The following is an 18,841-nucleotide window of genomic DNA, read 5'->3' on the forward strand; positions in this document are numbered from 1 at the left end:
TTAGCAAGTGCCACATTTAACTAGAACTATGAAACATTGGCCTGGGTCGCATCTAGACAGGATTGTGCATGCTAGCAGGTGCTAAATTTAGGTAGGTAGAACTGTGAATGATAGCAAGTACCACATTGGAATATAATGGTGAATATTAGCAAATGCCACAGTTAGGTAGAATTGTGAACATTAGCCTCCGTCGCATCTAGATAGGATTGTGAATGTTAGCAAAAGCCACATTTAGGTAGAACTGTGAATGTAATCAAGTACCACATTGTGATATAATTGGTAATGTTAGCTAATGCCACATTTAGGGAGAATTGTGAACACTAACCTGCGTCGCATCTAGATAGGATTGTGAATGTTAGCAAGTGCCACACCTAGATAGAATTGTGAATAGTAGCAAGTACCACATTGGGATATAATTGTGAATATTGGTGTGCGTCACATATAGACAGGATTGTGAATATTGACCAATGCCGGATATAGATAGAAATGCAGAGATATTCACGCGTCACATCTAGAAAGAAAGTGAAAACTAGCACATATCACTTTTAGATAGCGAGGCCAATAACCAACTCAGTAACAATTTCACCCCTCTGCATACACCTCTCAAACTCAAACCAAACACAACCACAACCCTAAAGCACAACAAACCACACAAACCTCACTACACAGCAACAACAAAACAAACCACACATAGCCTTGTACAACAGCACACGACAGCTAAAGCACTCCCAAGCTCAGCAAACGGTGTTAACCGGACTGAGGCTGCCAACAGCACATCAATGCTCTCTTGCACTTATTCTGCTCATCCCCACTAGCCCACGCCCCCCGACCCCAACTCCTTTCCTTTCAGATCTGTCAGAGCGCCAGGGGATAAATATCCACTAAGATTTAACATTTAACTCTGCATGATAACTGGCGCACCCATCGTGCACGCACTCGCTGCCAAAAACCAACTGGGCACAATGCTCATGAGATAGGAACCCCTCACACTTCCTGGCGCGGCCCTCTCTTTCTAGGCCTGCCCCTCACATCCCTGTGCACAACTCTCCGCCTTTGCTGCCACAAACCAACCCTGCACAGTGCTCATGAGATAGGAACCCCTCACACTTACTGGCGCGGCCCTCTCTTTCTAGGCCTGCCCCTCACATCCCTGTGCGCAACTCTCCGTCTTTGCTGCCACAAACCAACCCTGCACAGTGCTCATGAGATAGGAACCCCTCACACTTACTGGCGCGGCCCTCTCTTTCTAGGCCTGCCCCTCACATCCCTGTGCACAACTCTCCGTCTTTGCTGCCACAAACCAACCCTGCACAGTGCTCATGAGATAGGAACCCCTCACACTTACTGGCGCGGCCCTCTCTTTCTAGGCCTGCCCCTCACATCCCTGTGCACAACTCTCCGCCTTTGCTGCCACAAACCAACCCTGCACAGTGCTCATGAGATAGGAACCCCTCACACTTACTGGCGCGGCCCTCTCTTTCTAGGCCTGCCCCTCACATCCCTGTGCGCAACTCTCCGTCTTTGCTGCCACAAACCAACCCTGCACAGTGCTCATGAGATAGGAACCCCTCACACTTACTGGCGCGGCCCTCTCTTTCTAGGCCTGCCCCTCACATCCCTGTGCACAACTCTCCGCCTTTGCTGCCACAAACCAACCCTGCACAGTGCTCATGAGATGGGAACCCCTCACACTTACTGGCGCGGCCCTCTCTTTCTAGGCCTGCCCCTCACATCCCTGTGCACAACTCTCCACATCTGCTCCCACAGAGCTAATGTTACACACTCAGATCAGATCTGCCGCGCCACCTAGCGACCTCTTCCCTCGCTCTACTTGAACCGTCTGAGGCCGAGCCAACCATTCAACCCATCCTTCCGAAGCTTTCTAATTCCAAATGGCAAAGCTTGCGGCCTGGCCTGCAGCTGTGCTCGGTGAGGTCCTCCCATCTGCACACCCACTCTTGTGCATTACCTGGACCAGAGATCCGACTCGCCGCCCCGACAGCCCTAAGATGGAGGATGTAAAACGAGCGAACTCAGGAGCTCTCAGGGATTGGCTTAAGAATCATTTGATTTGTTTAATGAACCCGCTGACTTTAATTGATGATTGTGTTGTTTTTAATATTTTGAAATGACAAATAAAGAGTTTAAAAAAAAGAAGAGCTGATTAATGAAGGTCAAATTAAAGAGATCATCTGCCTCTCCCAGCCCCCTGCCATCTGCATCGCAACTGTCGGTTGATCCTGGGGGTCATCCTCAATGAGCACCCTAAGGATGGCCTTGCACCCTTGGGACATGGAGGCCGACACTCGAAGTCCCTGGTAAGCCAGGGCGTGGGATCTGAAGACGGACGACCCCTCTGCCTTTTTGCAGTGCTCCAGAGTGGACGGGCTGAAGAACATGTTCTGGAAGAGCTTGGCCTCCCTGGTCTTCCTCTGAGTGAAGTGCAGGGCAAAGGAGCAGGAATGGCTTCTGTAGTTGAAGGGGTTGCAGAAGAGGATGGCCAGGCGGTCTGAGCTGCCCTCCAGGCTGTAGGTCAGGACGCCGACACTGCCGCAAAGCGAGAAGTCGGTCTTGACAAAGACGGAACACATCTGGGCACCAGGTGCAATGGCTAGAGCGGGGGGCGAGTAGAGGTAGCCACTCTCGCAGTGATACCTGTGGGAAGGAACATGAAGAGGCAGGTTATTACTGTGTCTGAAGAAGCAAGTCCATGCGACCCCTACTAGTGACAATGTTTGCCCTTTTTAACAACCCAGTGGCCGTGGGGAGGGTCGATGCTGAATATGAACACCTCATTGTGCACAAAAGGTGCACAAAAGTGTCCTACCCACACACTGTGTGATGATAGTCCATTCACATACTGCCCCGCTACAGCCCAGTAGCATACTGCGCCGCGAGGGCCCGTCACTGCGGAATAATTGTCAATCGTTATGGCCACTCATGTTTTGGCAAGCCTTTATGGGCGTTCCTCCAGACCTATGGGGACCACATTACAGCACATGTTGAAGGAACCCCTTCACCATAACTCCATGCAGAACAGGGCACAACATCTCCTCTCTTTACAGCCATAGACAACAAAAGCCAGTACCACAGTCACAATGATGAGTAACCTGCTATGACCATTCCAAATTCCTTCAAGCTCATGGCAATGTGATACGAGGCAAACCAGCCCATTAATCAATACCAAATAGCAGGTTTCTCATGCGCTTGTCCCCGCGGATCTCTCTCTCAGGTGGCCAGGGCATGGCCATCGCCTTTGGGTCCAGTCCCTGGGGTGTACCAGTGCGGGAGGATCACCTGGGTGAGGGGTCTTCAGGCAGTAGGAGTGGGACAGGGACACCGGATAGCGAGATGCAGTATCCCACCCCCTGCAACACCTTTACCCTCATCCAGCCTGGTAGGATACGTGGGAAGCTTACCCCGCATGGTCGGACTTGGACAAGAAATAGGCCCGGACACCCAAGAAAAAGTGGCCCACCCCTCGCCTCAAAAAAGTGGCCCACCCCTTGCCTAACGACCCTTGACCTCTGATGACATCACCTGAAATGATGTCATTTGAGCCCACCCCAAAGTGACATCCTGGGAAGCGATGAAACAGGATCTTTCACCTCTTGACAAAACAGGAAGTGGCATCAAATTGCATTGTTCCTAAAATATGGTTATGATTTCACTAATGCATTTCAGACAAGAATGGATCACCATATGTACCATTAATATCTGTGTGTATAGATCCATATTGTCAAATTACTGTGAATGCAAGCAGACGTCCAAGGCCAAATGATAATGTTATTGTATAGCACTTACACTTAAGCTCTTTTTTAAAAAAAACAAATATGCATACAATATCATCCAGCCTGTGTTGGTACTCATTTATCGACCTCAGAAGGATGAAGGGCTCTGATGGCCTTTCCGGGATTCGAACATGCAGATCACACACACTTCACAGCAGCAAGCACTCAACCCACTGAGCCATCATATCAGCTATACTAAAATGAGAAATTATTCTGTAGTGGTTACCATTAAACTAGTAACTGAGATTTAACAGCAGACCAGTTAAGTTCATCTGCAAGTCTGGTGCAAAGTGGGCCGCACGTCAAGCCTGCGTGCATCTACTTCCAGGCTTCAGAGGTTGGCAAAATAGGGAAAGCAGCGCACTCACAACCAAATGCCCAAGATTCTCCAGGTAGAACTGAACATATAACATCTCAGCAACAGTCACTCAACCGGCTGTGCTACCTTTTTAGCTTTCTAGTTTAAATTTGTCGTCAATCTGAACACTCAGAGAACTCCTTGTGGATCCCGGATACTGCCCAAAATCACTGCATTAAATCCAGTCCATTCATGTATATGACTTTGAAGCCAGTGGTATTTTGTCTCCAACAACATTGACACTGCACACCGAATACTTGGTATGTACGGCCAAAACGGGAAATTGTTTAATATGTTATTACCCATGTGAGGTGGCCCATGTCCTTAGTGCACATTGTGCACATTTTAAATCTTGCGAGCATGCTTAAGCACAGACAGATCCCCCACCTCTTCAAAAATAAAAACGGGAGGGACATGGATTTGGTAAACTAAAAGGACCTAGCAGGGAGAACCACTTGCCCCCATCACTCCCCTTCATTAAGAGTTTACCCTGTAGCCAGAAATATGTATGGCACTTGTAGCAGAGTGGTGTATTTTGAAATTATTTTCTGAATTAAACTGTCTCTCAGTGTGGCACGTTCGTCTGTGGTGAATGTCCAGTAATGATTCAGGCATTCTAATCTGTCCATTTACTCCCGTATAGGGCCTCTGCATTGCAATGAAATGTAATTAACACCCACTTCAAGCTATGCTGCGACCTCCCCTCACACAGGCAGTGCTTTGATGTATGCTACACACAATGTTGCCTTAGCTGGCTGCACAAGTGCACTTTGGAAGGAAAAAACAGAGGTACCATAACAGGGAAAGGGCACTGAACGGACAGACTAGTCACACTGTTAGGTTTAGTGTCAAACTCCAGAAGAATCGTTTAGCACAGCCCCCTCGCACCCCACGCTCTCCATACCCGCTGTGTGCAAGTCCTTTACCAGTCACACCAGTCCAGTTTGTTTGGTGTGCCGAGGTTAAGAACTCCTCTGGTAAGCCCTGCGACAGAAGGGCTGTGATCTTCTCACTGTTTGGCTGTGGCGGCGTAACTTTTATAGTTACATTGAGAATTGAACATTGGATCAGCATCTCCTACAATTGTTTACAAGCCCGGGCAGCGAAGCGAGCGGTGAAAAGGACACCGCCGCTTTAAGCTGAAAGACCGAGGATTCCCCCATTCCGTGACGCGGCTGTCACGTGACCACCAGCCGGAGACATCAGCTGCTCAGCGCCGCCCTTGCGGCGTAAGCCCTGCGACAGAAGGGCTGTGATCTTCTCACTGTTTGGCTGTGGCGGCGTAACTTTTATAGTTACATTGCGAATTGAACATTGGATCAGCATCTCCTACAATTGTTTACAAGCCCGGGCAGCGAAGCGAGCGGTGAAAAGGACGCCGCCGCTTTAAGCTGAAAGACCGAGGATTCCCCCTTTCCGTGACGCGGCTGTCATGTGACCACCAGCCGGAGACATCAGCTGCTCAGCGCCGCCCTTGCGGCGTAAGCCCTGCGACAGAAGGGCTGTGATCTTCTCACTGTTTGGCTGTTTGGCGGCTTTGGCGTCCGGCGGTTGAGAAAAACACTGCACAGAAGACGCCTGCCAATTCCAGTAACAAAAAGGTAAGAAATAACAAAATGGCAAAGGCGGGGCCGCAGACACGTTCAAAATTAAAGTCCTTTGCACAAGTTATAGATAAATCAATATCGTTAGATGAAAAACTAACTAACAATAAAAAAATGTGAACTGGAGGGGTACAATTGGTTAAACCAAAAACAACAAAAGTTAAACACAGACACTTTTGAAATGATTACACACGGTCCACAAATAGCACCAATCCCACAAAATCAAACTAACAACGTCTCAGAGTTCCCCTCTCTTGCTCAATTAACCAGCAAATACCTGACTGAAAATTCAATAACAAACACCCAAACAAGGTGTCTTGAGGAAAATGGCAATTCTGCATCAGGGCGAGTTGAGGGGGAGAAGCCAGATAACAAGTCAAATTCTGATTCCTACTATTGTGAAAATACTTTGAAAAGCACAGAAACGGCAATGACTAAGATCGTGCCTATTGTCGAATTAAATCAATGTGCAGAAAAAACCAACGCAAGCTGCGCGAAAGTTACTCCTATCGAAATTTTAGAAGATGGATCAATTGTAAACACAATTGAAATCAACACAGTGCTGTTTGACTCACCTTTTGATGTAACGGATCACAAACTATTACAACTGGCTATCCCTGAAAGATCAGGTGAAGAGAGCCTAATGCGGTTCGTATATCCATCCACAGACCGCAAGTTAAACGATGCGGAAGAGAGGATAACGCAAAACAAATTTAAAGAAAATTCAAGACAATTAGGACATAATATACCAAACCAGAATAATAAAGGCACAGCAAAAAAAGACAAGACAGCAAACGAAATGGGGATAAACATAGATGTAAGCTTTCCAAAAGGACAAGTCATCGTGAATAAACAAACCAATGGCCACTCTAACAACGAATGCAAACAGAAAAATGGCCACAAGCAGAGTAGTGGATTTGACTTTGCAGGTCGGGAAGCATGCTTAACGGAGCGTCTCAAAGCAGACTTTGAAGTGATGAAGCACAAATTAGCCGAAAGCTTCATAGAAAAACACAAAGGCAAAGACAGACAAGTAATAACAGAGTCTCCTCAAAAAATTGCAAAGAATAAAGACTATACAAATACTCAAATATCACCTGAAAAAGATGGTCAAATAGGACCTTGTACTTTGATCATTGAAAGGCAAACGCCAAAAAGCCAATTTCTGGAAACTTCCACTACCAATTCTATAATCAAGCTACATGATCTTCAGAGAAAAAGAGGTCGTCAAACCAACTCCTCTCATCTGTCAAGTTGTTCAACGCCTACAACAACACAGTCAGCCGCCAACACAAGTCCAGAGTCAATGCCGGTAAAAGCATCCTTTAACCAAGAAATAACTGAAAAGGAAACGCAGAGGACAGAGCCTACAAATCACGACGTCGATAACGAGTCAGTATTGAAATCTAACATATCTACGGCGGCGGCTATACAAATTCACAACAATGTACTTGCTGCCACCTCGTTGGCTCTAATCCCTTTCATAAAACTATATGATTCCCTTCATGACGAACTACAAAACAATAATGCATTACTCAATCATCTAAATGAGAAAGTGAACAAAATGGAAAATACAAACAGTGAGTTAAGACAACAAATAGGAAACGAAGCATCCAAAAATTGGTCACGGTACACTGAGCTGAGTACACAGATTAGGAACGATTGTGTAGAAAATAGCTCTTTACGGAATGCCTTAAAGGGAAGTCTGATGCTAGGACCATGGCATACCGAAAAAGAGAAGCAACCCGTGGCATGCATAATAGATCTCGAACAGAACACAACAAATCAGCTGCAGAGTGATCGAAGGAGCCCCAATAAACACAATACACATAACAACAAAAAAGTAACAAAAGCACTGCAAAATCAAGAGTCAGAAGAACAATGCCAAAAAAGCCAAAATAACGAACACTCATCGTGCGAAGACCAACAAAACAAAAAGGTGGGCGGTAGCGCCCTCCTAAAGGCGGCAGAGGATAAGTTAACAGTGAATTCGCCTCTCAGCAAAACACAAACCGGGCAAACAGGAAAAGCACAACCCGAACTATCCGCGGGCCCCTCCCACATCTCGATTGAAAAAACAACCTATGGCATATTTGGAGGAACAGCAAAAACCATCATACGTGATGCCAAACAAGACCAACAAGACTTGGCTAAACAAAATCCGCAGAGGAAAAAAAACGAAAAAAAAAAACCTAGAGGTGATAAAAAACAAACCAGTGGATCAAGAAAGTTTATTCGCAACCTACCCACACCAGTGAAACAAAGTTTATTTGTAAGAGAAAAACTGATACCAAATAAAGGGTTAGAAAAATCAAAAGCATTAATAAAAATAACAGGAATAACAGACAAACCGGTTGCAACTAACCCGAAAAAAAGATTGAGATTGGATTCAGACAATGCTTCAGTACAATCGATACAATCCTCGGTGGATCTCTGCGACCTTTCAACCTATACTGACGACCTTGTAGACGACTCAATGGCAGATATACAGGAGCTGGATGAAACCTGTCGGTCAATTATGAAAGAATCAACTAAAGGAGCTGGAAAACGTCTGATGAGGAAACCAAATGAACATCCAACAAATAAAAATGAAGCCAGAGAAAAATGGATCAACACGAAAAAATCAAATAATCAACATGAGTCGGAGATTAGCAAAGAAGAAGAAAAAGGGATAAAACTTCATGGCTCACTAAATCCAAAATTAACACGCGCACAATCGCTGATTAAATCTCGTGCAGCTGATAAATTTAAACAAATCGAACTAAACGACAAGTCTGTCAGAATACGGATTGAAAACATCTTCCATGAGGAAAATGACGTAAACCTGAATAGAGGCAACGTCATGAGACTAGTGCACTCAGTGCCGATACTGAGAACAGTCACAACAAACGATATAGGATTAGTAGAATATATTTCAGAAGAACGCGGAGACCAGGTTCTGCTACATATAAACTCGAAAGCGGTACGAAAAACACTCTTGGGAGCAAAAGACGAACTGTTGTTCATGGGTTTTGAGATCTCAGATGTAGATTTATCCATTTCTAATAGCTCCAAAAGTACCAACTACAGAAAAATGACAACTGACTCCATGGAACAGCGCCGTGACACCTTGAGAAACCAGATGAAAATTACGCAGTCTGTGAACTCGCAAAAAAGCGAAGTGGAATCAAGGATAAGAAATCAATAGGTAGAAAGAAAAAAACGAGAAGGGATAGTCACATTAATCTCATGGAATACACAGGGCTTCCAGCACCTCTTCGAAGACTTTCCAGTTGATTTGTCTGATAATTTTCTAATTTGTCTGCAAGAGACATGGCTACGCAGTCCGCCTGTAAAGGATGGGTACCTGACGCTGCTCAATCCGGCTGAAAAAAATGCTAGAGGTCGCCCGCAGTCAGGTCTGATAACCATGGTCAAACATGGAACCGCGTGGGAAGTCTGTGAAACTGAAAACCCAAACAACCTTGTACAGACCACACTCATTCGAAAGTCAACAAGTCAAGAAATAGCGGGAAAACACATTCTCCTAATTAATCTGTATTGGAATCCGGTTAAGATATCAACCGAAAAATGTATCCAATCAGTAACACAAATAATCGATAAACATCAAAAGAAGTATCAAGACTTATCAATAATCATATGTGGCGATATGAACCTATCATGGTTCAATGACGAGAGAAAACTTATCTCATCAGAAATAAAAGAAAAACGGGCTAACAGTGAAAGGAGAGTATGCTAGGACTATGAAATGGACTCACGAGACTGTGATCTGGTCAATGGACATATACCGGGAGATACGCCTCTGATGTACACTTGGAAAATTTTGGCCATAAAAAAATTCTAGACTACATCTGGACATCAAGAAATGTTTGGACCAAAATCTCAAAGTTACGCATCATCCAGACAGACCGGAGTGACCATGACATCTTGGAAATGTCATGGCCTTTACTTCAAAAAACAGATGCAGCTCTGTACAAATATTCAGTTGAAATAAATCAAGGGCGAAATCAGCTATGCCTAAACGAACAACAAATAAAAGGCCTCACCGAGAAATTTCGATTTATCGCCAATAATGAAAGAAATTCAACTAATTATGATTTGATACTGCCTTACCAACAAAGGAGCAGTCACAGATTTCTAAACAACAAATCCACACACAAGCATGAATGGAGCAATTTAGTTAAATGTCAAAAGAAACTGCTAAACAAAGGCATACGAAAACTGAAACGAAATATGGGAGCGTACACTACCCAACAAATCAAATTGCGGTGACAAAAATATCAAAATTGGCACAAGTCATTTGCCTATATAAGAGACCAGAACGTGGAGAACTGATGTTGAACTTTATTCAGTCTAACAACACGCGTGAGATCTGGCGCATTCTAAATAATAACAACGCAAACCCAACAGATACGCTTGCTAATGGAGTGTCTGAGGAAGCGTGGCAACAACACTTTACGGGCGTTTTTAATCAATCCCAACAAGTCTCAGCATTGGACATGAACCAGGAACCAACTCACTGGAATGTAGCAGAAACTGTGGAAGATATTCAAAACGCAATCTCTAAGTTAAACAACTCAAGAGCCGCAGGGCCCGACGGCATATCTAATGTACAACTAAAGACACATAAAGCCGAATGGGCCATTTTCATCACCATGCTGTTTGAAAGTATTGCAAAACAGAAACTGCTCCCAGACTCATGGACAAATGCAATCGTTGTACCAGTTTTCAAGAAGGGTGATCAGACTGATCCAGCTAATTACCGACCCATCGCCCTTCTTGATACAATTGGGAAAGCAATGGCAACCTTTCTACAACAGAAGCTAACATCGTGGGCCACTGAGCAAGGAATCATGGACAGTCGTCAAACTGGGTTTACTAAAGGAGTGGGAACTGAGATCAACCTGACAATAGTAAATGTATTAAAATTAGAAACAATATCAAATACTTAAATATGTCCTTCGTAGACATGCAACAGGCGTTCGACACAGTAAATCGAGATCTTCTGTGGAGAAAACTTAAAAACTGGGGATATCCAACAAACATTTTACACCCCATAATGGCCTTTCACGCCAATACTGCAATACGTGTAAGGATAAACGGAAAAGGAGAACTAACCGAAGCAATAAGCACGAATAGAGGCGTGAAACAAGGCTGTCCGTTAGCTGCAGTCTTGTTTAAATTATTCATTGCTGACATCCCTGATGCACTAACCAGAATACATCGTTTCTCGCCAAAAATAAATGGACATCAAATCTGGTACATGTACATGCAGACGATTTAGTTTTACTTGTTCGAACACAAATTGGGGTACAGCGGCTACTACAGGGTCTGCATCAATACATGAAGGAAAATGAATTAAGAATAAATGTAAACAAGACCAAAATAATGAAATTTGGGCCAGTAAAGGGAAAAAGAAATCGAGACTTTGTTTGGAGGATTGACAAAGATGAAATCGAAGTTGTCAATGAAATAAGATATCTAGGAGTGCAAATAAATACGTCAATCCGCGAAAACAATTGGGCATTACACTTATTGCAAAAAATGAACACGCTCTCTCTACAAGGAACAAAAATCCACAACTTGCATGGAAAGTTCAGCCTAATTCCAGTGCGGCAATTCTACGTGCAAAAGGTGATCCCAGGAATCACCTACGGGTCAGAAACAGCGTGGAACTTGGATCACAAAATCTGGGCAAAATTAGAGGGCATTTCTTTGGCGAAAAGTGTTAAGTTTGCCTAATTACATCTCAATTGTCGCAATAAGACACAAACTTGCACTAGAAGAACTGTATGGCCATGTAGTATGGAAATCACTTGCGATGTTAAGAAAAATGCTGATTGCAAATCCTGCACCGGCATACAAAATACTAGCGTGTAAAGACAACTCTGAACATACAGGACTGCTCAAGAATTGGGTTCAAAAGCTCGAAGAAGTACTAAATGCAAGTGACATCAAACTTTAAATACTATTAGATCAGCCGCAAACTGCAAAAAAAAAGCTACAACAATGGTTTTGGATAACAAATATGGCTAAATTAAAAGATCTTTCATCCACACTAAACCATAGTCAAGTTATGAACAAAGTAAACTATCTGCCCCAATACCTACAGAAATTTCCTTCCAGACACCACCGAAAGGCGTTTCTGAAACTGCGGCTAAACGCTATAAAGACAAAACAAATGCTAGTGGCACGTCACATCGAAAAAACAGACGACGATGGTTGCAGATTCTGTAAGTCACAAACAGAATCATCGAAACATCTAATAACAGGATGCCCAGAACTTAAGACTTTAAGATCAATCCACCTAGGGCAATTCGCGCCAAAAAATGACAACATGGACGAATGGTGGCCAAGAATCTTAGGTGGAAGCTCTATTCATTTGGCATGTTCGACAATAAACTTACTAGACGCCTGTTTGGACAACGTAATTTAAGTCTGGGCTAATAAACTGAATTGGAAGATGCTGATTTTCTTAAAACGTTCTGATAAAATTAAGGAAAAAAGTTGTGATAAAAGTTTGATTCAAAACTAAAAATTACAATAAAAAAAAAAGAGCTCCTCTGGGTCTGCTGCTGTTACGGGACTGAAGCTGCAGTCAGGAGGCACGCTAGCATTACTGGGCACTGGCTGCTCGGCAGTCGTGTCCGACAGTCCGCAGTACTCTGGGACAATGAGACCATTGCAGCAGCCTTTTCCCAGCCAGAGCAACGCAGCCCAAGCAATAACCCGGGCCCTAGCACTTGCTTCTGGAGCTTTTTGCAAAGTGTGCTGCGCTGCAAGAGCAAGGTTTTATCACTAGCGGCACATGCTGGAGATGGGTAAAATAGTTACATGGTTTCTGCTTGGGGGTGGGGAATATTGCAAAGCAACGGGCCTGGCTGTCTGTCTTGCGGCCACCGATCAGATAATGTGAATGCAGTGAAACGAGAAAATAAAAACCTCATGTTCAAATGTGAGCATCTTTTCATGGAAATAAAACACATAGCTCGCCTTGCAACGGTCCTCTCCAGCACCTGCGTGATCCCTATTCATGACAGCCCGGGGGCCTCGCAAGCATGTGCAAATTGGAAAACGAGGGATCACAGAGGCTGGAGAGGACTGCAAGGCAAGCCCCGTGTTTAGTTTCAGGGAAAGTCTTGTTCAACGTGAGCATTTTTTTCTTCAGCACTCTACACAGCACGTCATTAGGAGGCAGCCCCGGCACTTGGAGGCAGCCACTGGGAAACAGTGTTTAAGTGAAATTGGTGCTGTGTGTATTTTGGAATCATAAAAAAACATAAGTACCTTACTGTCCCCCCAAGGTAGCAGGCAATGCAGGCGTGCCTCATGGCTCTGAATGCGATCTTCATTGGAGGAGAGCCTCGGGGCACGAATGGCAGTCCGTTAACAGCACTGGATGTCCGTGCGCTCTCGGCTCAGAGGGCCATGCACAGAACTGGCTGGTGGTCCAGAGTCTGACTGGTAGCTCTGATGAGCTTTCGCAGTTGAGTATGGGCAAAACAGCAGCACGCTACATGCAACATCACTTGTACATCAAGCAACCCGGGCAGACTCTGGCTCCCAGCCTGGATGCAAATAGGGAAACCACAATATGCGTTTTGCAGTCTTTAAACTGTGTGCAGGTGCTCATAGGCTTCACTGTCAGCCACACAGTAAACTGGTGTGAGCCAAGTACCTGTTATTAAACGCAGTTTAAATTGTTCACGGTATACAAAGCATTTATTGTGATATGATATGGCATTTGTTACGCGCCTATACACGAGTGTTTCAAGTGTGGCACAATGAAGTCAATGGCCACTTGATGTGCTATGGTAAAACATTTCTACACTGTACTGTACAGAAGCGTTTAGGCACAAGGATTTTGTCAAATGACCGAGGACACCAACATGGAATGTCTTGTGATGATTGTAACAGAGACAACGGCAGAAAAAACATGCTTTCCAATTGTTTTTTTCTCCACTTTTTTATTTTTTTCAAACCGGCAGAGGCGTGGGCTGAAACCAGCTCCCAGGGACTACACATGATTTCGACCCAGCCACAGGGCAAGTGGCCGATGGGCCAATCTGACCCTGTGCCCCGCCCTTCTCGAATCCCAACACTTTGACCGAGGCAGCCGCTCTGGGAGAAAACAGATTCACACCCGAGCAGTATATCTGACATAACCTGCTTCTGTGCTCAGGCAAGGTCAGGCAATTACTGATGATCACTTACACCTGAATTCCATTAGACTTCCCACAACGAATAAAAGGCAGAGCACGAAAGCACACTCTGAACGAGACAAAGCACACAAAAGGTACAGCCATTTCAAGTCGGCAGCTGAACGAGGGAAGCAAGAGGGCAAACTAAGAAGGGCCAGACACTGTTAATTTCAAGAAAGCTTTGAGGCAGAAAGCGTAAGGCAAGGAAACCAAACTAAAGAGTGCTGCATTGTGCGTCGGAGGTACCGAAGGCCCTCCCGTGAATATGACCAAGGTGGGGAGGAGCAGCAGCACCCGAAGTGGTACCGTCCTTGGCACCAAGAACAAAGAAGTGCCAGAAAGCGCAACACAGCTGCTGATTTGGGGAGACTGATGCAAGACTGGTCTGTGTTGAAGTCAAGGTTGCAAGTGGCAACATTGTATAACAAGCAATGGTATTAACATTGTTAAATGCATGTGATGAAGAACACAAGTAAAGCTAAACTGCTTATGAATATTTGAACTTGAGAAGGAACGCTACGATAATGTTAAGAGAGTGGTCCGGCCCTATGGATGTGCTCAATTGAAAGTCTCTGTAAGGTACCCCCCCAAGAGGAACGAAAGTAGAAGATTGATGAGAAAAATTGTGTGCAGTTAATCGAAGTAGCCCTGCAACGGCTCAAGCAAATCCCATCGCACATTCGAAATTCTTTGATTTTGATATCAAGAGGATCCGAGCCCAAAGGAGGGAGATCCATATCAAAAGGTTCCGAGCCCAAATGTGGGAAATCCATGGTCCGAGCCCGAACGAGGGAGACCAAGTGTGAGCATTGTCATAAGAAGAGGGTCTCAGCCTGAAGAGCGAGACCCATGATGAGCATTGAAAACGAGAACTTGTGCATGTGAAAATCCTGATAGGAGTGGAACTTTGAGACTTTGTTTGTTACGACAGACCCTCTGCGGTAAGAAACTGTTATTGGAAAATAGGCGTTGGCAGAATGTACTGATGTCTCTGCTTTGAACTGTATCTTCGTGGCCGAGAAGCCAGAGGGTGTGCGAAGCTCGAATGGGCTACCTTACCCTGTGCTGAAAACATGGGAAAGAGAAGCCAACTCTCAACTATCCTGACATATCATTCCTTTAACACTTTTCGTTTTGCATACATTGTTGTCCCACACCCTTTTGTATTTAGAAGTAAGGATTGGCAATTGGTTTAGACTCCAGTAGGACTGCATTATTATTATTTGATGGCCGTAGCTTGCTCCTATCCTTAGCTTTAGGTTTAGATAGGCGTTCAACCAACCCATTTGAAGTGTAATAAACACCTTTGAACTGTGTCTGTCTTCACTGTTTGATACCATGCCTTCCTTACAGAGGGCACTTAAGTAGTCAACAAGGGCCTCATTATGACTTTGCCGGTGCGATAATAACGTGCCAGTAATTCAGTTTACCGGCACTTTACAGCACTGGAAAAGTACAAGTTTGCCGCTGGGGCACCTGATTTAGATCCTGCTAAGAGATGGAGGTAAATCAGGGGCCTTGATGGCAAAAATCGCTGGTATTTTTGGCACCGATATTACCAATGCTGTTAATACCGGCAAATCCCCCCACGGACTCCTTGGAATGGGGAACTAGAATCATTGCTGGCACTCGTAATTTAGCGTTAATACCGCCGGAGCAAGTGCAGTGATGGTAATACAGTTTGGTGGCAGCTGGGCGTGTTTACCATCCGGATACCACCAAACTTCTATTGAGGCCCAATGTTTCCTGGGAATACTTGGAAGATATGGCATTACCAAATGGTAGACAATGCAGAGTGGGTGAAACAACATGTGAATAGACATTTGAAGTGAAGGACTTCCAGGAGTCAAGGTAAGTTTTCTGGTAAGTATTTATTTTATAGAAACTAGAGACCCACCTGTCACAGATGGATCTGACAACCTGGAGGGTTGTTCACGTATATATACAGTACAGTGGAACTATATGGAGGTTGCATGTCTCCTGGGAGACGGCAAAACTTGATCATTGTGATTTGGTACAGTAATGGCAACAACAGGTCTCATCGCTTTCATGTGTCTTTTTTCTATTGTCATTACTGTAACTAAGTAAGCTCTGCTGTGACAGCGCCACGATGCCCAAGGGCTGCCCTGTGCGCTTTATAAATGTAAAGAAATAAATACAAAAATAAAATAAACAGCAAATGCACATTTAAAAGTGGCATGAGATCATAACATGTTTATGAGTGCAGTTATAGCAAGAACCACAACATGTTTATTCATTGCCGTTATCTTGGCTGTTTTCCAAATTGTGTGCGGGACAGGGCGTGGGCGGTCAGAAAGGAAGTGGGCGGAGTTAAGAGAAGGGGATTCGGGGAGGGAGACACAATAATGCGAAGCAGGAAGAAAAACAAAAGGGAAAGATGGATGCAAGGGCCCTTTCTGAGGGCAAGGAGGGGCATGACATTGAGGGTCAAGGGGTAGAGGGAGTGTTGGCACAGTATGGGGGGAGGAACCACCCAAGAAATAACCACACTTTGGCTCATGGGACGATGGGTGGGGTTGGGAGACGTGACAGAGCATTTGGGGTGGGGGGGTTTCGACTTGTGCTTTTTAATCTAATCCATCTTTCCTCTAATTTTCTTTTTTATCATAAGCATGCATTTATTTTATATTAAATTCAATAACACTACAATGTAATTTTAGTTCAATCTATTTTCACAAGCACTTGTAAATTTAGGTTTGATCTGTTGACCTATTCCACATGTCAACCACTAGCTAGCAAACATCATTTTTGGATCATGGCAAGCAGTTTACACAGGTGTTCAGCTTTTGTTGACCAGTTGTACTGTAAAACATGCACTCAAGAAAATAGGGACAGAAAATGTGCAGTCCCCCCTTCGAATGTATTAAAAGCAGGGCAGAATGTCTGCCTCCCTCTATGGGCCGCAAATGCAAAATAACAGGTACAAAAAGGCCAGAATCATCTCCTGGGATTCAAAGACGGTGTATGAAGTATCTTTTAAACATTGTAGCAAACATCAGTGGCACCTGGGAGAATACCCATCGGCTATAAGTACTTCTGTAAATTAGTTCTCTCAATGAGCACTCATACTGACTGCTTTGGGCAGCCATTTTGGAATTAATCACTGGCGTTCTGCAGCAAATGTTACAAAGGAAACAAACACGTACCAGTGGCTGGATAAGAGCGATAGACCGAGACAGAAATGTACTTTTGGGTTATTTATTTATTTATTGATTTGGATTTATAAAGCGCACAATCGGCCCTCGGGCATCGTGGCGCTGTTACAGAATGACTTGCTTAGATTTATTTATTTATTTGCATTTGTAAAGCGCACCTACAGCCTGGAGGCATCGCGGCGCTTGTTACAGAAATTTTAAAGAATTTTCAGTAAGCAGGGTTACATGTGACCGAGAGGTCTCTTCCTGAGAGAACATGGTGCAGTGAAAGGATACATTCAGGACCTGCAAGGTGAAACATGAGACCGTTAGAGGATACATTCAGGCATTCGTACAGACAGGCAGTAGGGAAACCATTTACGGGACATGGTCTTAGGGGATAGACAAGTTCCAGGGTTACATGGGAATCTGTCAATTCTTGAGTTAGAAGGAGGCAGGGCTAGTCGAAGAGCTTGGTCTTTATAGTATCTGCTGTGTACTCTGGTGATACAATGCAGCCCAATCTCAGACATACTTCTAGGCATTAATCTATTTGTGCTACCTTGTAACAGTTGTTGCAGAGTGACAAAGATTACTTCTACAATGGCTAGCTAGCCACAAGAGCCATTTTGAGTGCTAAGTTTGGAAACTTATGTGCATATATTTTATTATTTAGAGCACAGATCTCGCTAGAGAGCAGCGGAGCGCTGTACATAGTGTGGGTAGCCGGCGTTGGGGCTGGCATCTTTTAACAGTAGCAGAGTACTGTGAGTTGGGGGCTGTGCAGCCAATGGTATTAGTCCTTAGTCAGGTGGTGTTGAAAAAGCCATGTTTTGAGAGGTTTGTGAAATGGGAGAATTGTGGGGGAATTCCGAGCCGACACTGGGATCGAGTTCCAGAGGGTGGGTGATAAGAAAAACTGTGTTTGCGGGACCTCTCTTTGTGGACGAGTGGTGATTTAAGTCGGTTGGTTGTTTTACTGCGCAATGAGCGTGTCCCACTAGATATGTGGAGCTTTGCTGCCAGGTACGCTGGTGTGCTACTCGTGACTGTTTTGTAGATTGTACATGCATCCATTATAAGATGTCCTGCAGCATGGTGGACTGTTTTTAGGCGAGCCAAGTGAGCAGCTCGCAGCCCTGTTGGGAGAGCATTTCCTCCATCGATGGGCAAGACCAAACGTGCCTGTGGCGCAATAAAGGGTTTGATATTCTAAAGGGATGGGATTCGAAGCCAGGCTACTTGGGGCTTCTTGGCTATGTGTTTCTGGGTGGACAGGCTGCTGTCAATGGTGACGCCTAAGGATTTTGTTGAGTCCGGTAGTTGTGGATCAAATCCTTCTAGGCGCGTATCATTGAGCCATTGCAGGAGAAGTTATTTTTTAACAGGCGGCCCTATGAGGATACCTTTAGTCTTGGATGGGTTTAGATTGAGGTAGGCAGTCGACATTTATAACTGGATGATGGGTAGGTAATCACAGAGACGAGTAATGTCCTGCGTGCTATTTACTCTCATGTACAACTGAGTATTGTCTGTGTATTGGTGGATGGCTGTATTGGGATCTTTGAGGAAAGTGCCCGAAGCCTCCTTGTAAAGGTTCAAAAGGTTTGGCGAGAGGATGGAGCCTTGGGTGACTCCGCAGGACACCTGGAATCGGTTAGAATGCAGCAAGTTCATCTGGACGGCCTGGTGTCTGTCCGAGAGGTAGGTAAACCAATGTAGGACAGTGCCA

This window comes from Ambystoma mexicanum, chromosome 13, assembly GCF_040938575.1.
Source record: "Ambystoma mexicanum isolate Mex_15411 chromosome 13, UKY_AmexF1_1, whole genome shotgun sequence".
Taxonomy (NCBI): Eukaryota; Metazoa; Chordata; class Amphibia; order Caudata; family Ambystomatidae; genus Ambystoma; species Ambystoma mexicanum.